Source organism: Mugil cephalus, chromosome 2 (genome assembly GCF_022458985.1).
Source record: "Mugil cephalus isolate CIBA_MC_2020 chromosome 2, CIBA_Mcephalus_1.1, whole genome shotgun sequence".
Lineage (NCBI taxonomy): Eukaryota > Metazoa > Chordata > Actinopteri > Mugiliformes > Mugilidae > Mugil > Mugil cephalus.
The window spans coordinates 8,752,694-8,756,483 of record NC_061771.1 but is presented as its reverse complement, the minus strand read 5'-3'; the positions used below and the strand labels follow the sequence as shown (position 1 = coordinate 8,756,483).

The following is a 3,790-nucleotide window of genomic DNA, read 5'->3' as shown; positions in this document are numbered from 1 at the left end:
CCTCGGAGATCTTTGACCAGACTCTGCTACCATTTTTGTGGATGCGGCGGATCATGACAGCGACATTATAACATGCCACTTGGGTTTTATTGCTGCTGTATAGGAAATCTCTACTGACAAAGCCAGATTTGCCACCTGCTGCTGGTTGTCCTCCCTAACACAAAACCAGCCATTCTGATACGGGGTATATAGTTGGGTATGTGTGAGCACTACATTATGGGGATGGACAGGTCTGTTTTGACAGCCATATAGTGGTATGTAAACCAGATTCAAGCAGTGCTTCAGTTTTGTTCCCTGCCTCATTAGTGGTCCCACTCTGCTCTCTGCCAAATTACATCAATACAGTCTACACTCTTCCAATTACAGCCTATCGATCAGCTGGCATGCTAGTGTGTGCGCACACACATGCGATAAGGAGCTCAACAAGCGTAAAGTATCGGTTTATCAACCTAGCCCTTAACTTTTATTCTGTAATATAAGTGCAGCATTAGTAAACGTTTGCTTGCATGAAACTGAAATCAAAGTTTAGATTTTGGAAGTTGGATCCAGTTCTCCACACAAGTTAAAGTTTGTGCCATTACTACAAACATTTGTGTAGTCCAGTCCGTGTTTGTGCAGATACACATGAAATCACCAAGCTGTTAAGGCTGACCTGACAGTGACAAATTCTGCCATGAGATCATCAAGGCACATACTCACTCCATCTAACTCAGATCAGTTTGCTGTTGGATAATCCATTTATCTGTTTAAGAAGTGGCCCACTGAATAATGTGTTGTGTCCTAAGCAGACATTACAATTTAGCATACATAAAGCAGGGGGACGCTTCTGGTTCTTTAATTTTCATTGTGTTTGTTATAACATGATCGTGCCTGCAGCCTGTTCCCTGAGCTGTCTGCAAGGCTGTCGTTCCTTCCCTCGGACATAACCCTGCATTCATGGCCGTCAGACTTTCAGTGGGTTCCATCAATAAACCCATGACACCTCTTGAGTGTTTCAACAATAGAATCAGTATGCTTGTGTAACCAGGGTTAGTTAAACCCCAGTTAATTGTAGTTGCTTTGGAAATGTATTTTTATATGATCTATTTATGTTCTAAATGTTTCCCTCAAAATTAAATGCATGACTATTTTTCACAAGAGTGGAGCAGTAAAAAACATCTTCTCCTATAAAAAAAACTGTATATGTGTTACTGCCCCTTTAACAGAGGTGGCAGTTGTTGAGCGCTGTTTTCAGTGAGCCAAAAGCTGACAGGTATGTGATCTACTTTAGCGCAAATCTTTGCAAGTCCACTGACCGATGCATGGTGCGTGTGTAGATGTGAGAAGAGAAAAAAAGAGGAAAAGTTAGAATTGAAATGATAAAAAACTCAGAAGTCATGAAACTAAACGAGAAGAGACTGTCAGCGAGCTGCGAGTTCGAGTAGGACGACGTAAACTGTGTAAACAATTGATTTCCCGGTGAGTAACGATCGATGTTTACATTAGCATGCTAATTTGCTATCAGAGTGCTAAACACTGAATAACTTAAGTTAGCCTTGAACTCTCTCTAAAACCAGTCGGGATAAACTCGAAACAGGTTGGAGTAATGTATTAGTGTCAGAAGACTATGTTTTGTGCTTTATGAATCTTGTGTTGTTATTTTTATTACTGTGAGTGAAACTCTTGATAGTAGGCTTGGTGCAGGCTAATGTAATGCTGAATCAGTGTTAGGCCTCGGCAGAAAAAAATTCATGCAGCTAAGCTAGTGAGTGTGTTGAGTTAAAATGGTGTTTTGTACTGTTGTGAATAGTAAAGTTAATGTAATTCATGTGAATAATATGAGTTATGTTAAAAAAGAGAGGGAGGGAAACAGAGTTATTTTGAAATGTTTATGTGAATTCATGTTTTGGTTACTATGAGTTAAGATAGATATTAAAAATTCATGGAAAATGGTAGTAGAAGAAAAGTGAAATTTACACTGAGAAGTAGGACATTTATTTATTTACTTTCGGTTGACCTTTTTATTATGGACTAAATGAGATAATTTTCCTGCATGGTTGTGTAGGCTGTTTTTTTTTTGAGTCCTTCGCCTGGGTCCTCAGTCCTTGGTTCCTACCCTGTCATCCATCCCCATCTCCATCCCAGTGGCTACTTTCCCTTGGACGTGAGGTCATCCATATCTCCATCCACATCTTCATTTTCACCGTGATACTTACCATTGGATGTTCACTGTTAAAGAGGGCGGTAGGACTTTGAGTGCACTCGTTTTATTTTATTTATTTGGGCCCATTTTTCCATTTTTTTCCTAGTTTTTTATTCATTTGAACTTTTGGGACAGTTTGCTTTTCAGTACCTGAGATCTCAGAGGTTTTTGTTACTTGTATTTTATATATTTTTTTTGTATTTTGGGTTCAATTGTGGTTGAAAGATCTTTGTATGATATACCTCCTTTAAACTTTCAGTCTGTTGTGTGTTATTTGGGGTAGACATTACAGATCTAAATCAAACTTTAGTTGAGTAGATACCAGTAGTCTCCTCATCGAGTCTAGAGTTAGAGTTGGTCCTCATTTCCTGTTTGATATTAACCCTGTCTTAGAGTGACAGGTGCAGGGAGGGGTTACACTTGCCCAAGCGCCTCTCTTCTGCTTAGGCATGGTCATGTTTATCACTGCACACATCTTCCAGTCATCTGCTGTGCAATGATGTGCTGAGATCTCTGTCGCTCACTATCCCCGCAAGTGCAGCTGTCCTGTTGTTTTATGGTTGTAGCCCTCACATGTCTTCCTCGCTCTACCAGATCTCCCTCTGCGCCGTGCTCTGCTGGCCTCCCATGATATCGGAGTTACTCTTCCATCTTCCTTAAATGTGCTGCAAGCGCCCACCTTTATATGAGCCCATCCTCACTGTTTCACTAACATCATGGCACACCACATTCCTGCTAACCTAAAATGTAAAAACTGATGCAAATGCTTCTGTGAAGTGACAGCCATCTAAACAGAACATTGTCTTTATAAAGAACAACAAGATAAGAATTGCCTTTATTCATTGCACAATGGGGAAATTTTCAGTGTTAACAGCAACAAGACATTCAGCATCAGCAATATACACAACTACTGACCATGTGAATCTGCAGAGGACTCCATGATGCTAGTGCTAGGTATTGAAATTACCAGAGAAATGGCCTTTTTTTGCATGTCGCTCGAATTCACTTATCTTAGCATCTCACAATGCCCTTTCTGTCATTTCGTACAACTCTGCACCACTTTCAGAAGCCCTTAACAGGCTTTTCACTGACAGTTAGAATAACATATTCTCTAAGACTCAATTCCCAAGTCCTTGAGTGTTGGCTCAGGTACTTTCTGAAAGACAGTCTTGTAGGCATTAGTTACGTCAAGACTTTTGCCACTTTGCATCCATGGTGCTGGCACATTCAATGAAACCAGGAACTGGGAGAGCTGCTATCCCTCACTCAACCTGCAGCTTGTAACCACAATGACAGGTGTCTATCCAATGCATGTGATACTAAAATAGATGCTCTGCTGACAGTATTCAGATACAAGTTTCCAATGTTTTAAGTAATGAAAACAAATCTGTCCAGTAGAAATTTGCCGGTCAAAGAAGCAGTTGGTTTGTTTGTTAATATGACGGACTGTCACACTGAGATCATCCCAGCAAATAATAGATAATCCAAACAAAGTTAAAACATAATTTATCTAAACCAGCAAAGGGCAGTCATTTAAAAAAAAAAAAAAAAAGTGCTTGAAATTATTCACATCCATTTTAGTATTTATACTAGGATTATATTTAGCTT

General features: G+C 39.7%; 1 long non-coding RNA gene across 1 annotated transcript; it reads left to right on the top strand.

The window, feature by feature from the left end:
- Nucleotides 1-1,279: 1,279 nt before the first annotated feature.
- On the top strand, nucleotides 1,280-2,440 carry LOC125004477. Its single transcript, XR_007112337.1, has 2 exons — nucleotides 1,280-1,458; nucleotides 2,045-2,440. It is a non-coding gene; the product is annotated as an uncharacterized LOC125004477 (long non-coding RNA).
- The last annotated feature ends 1,350 nt before the right edge of the window (nucleotides 2,441-3,790 follow it).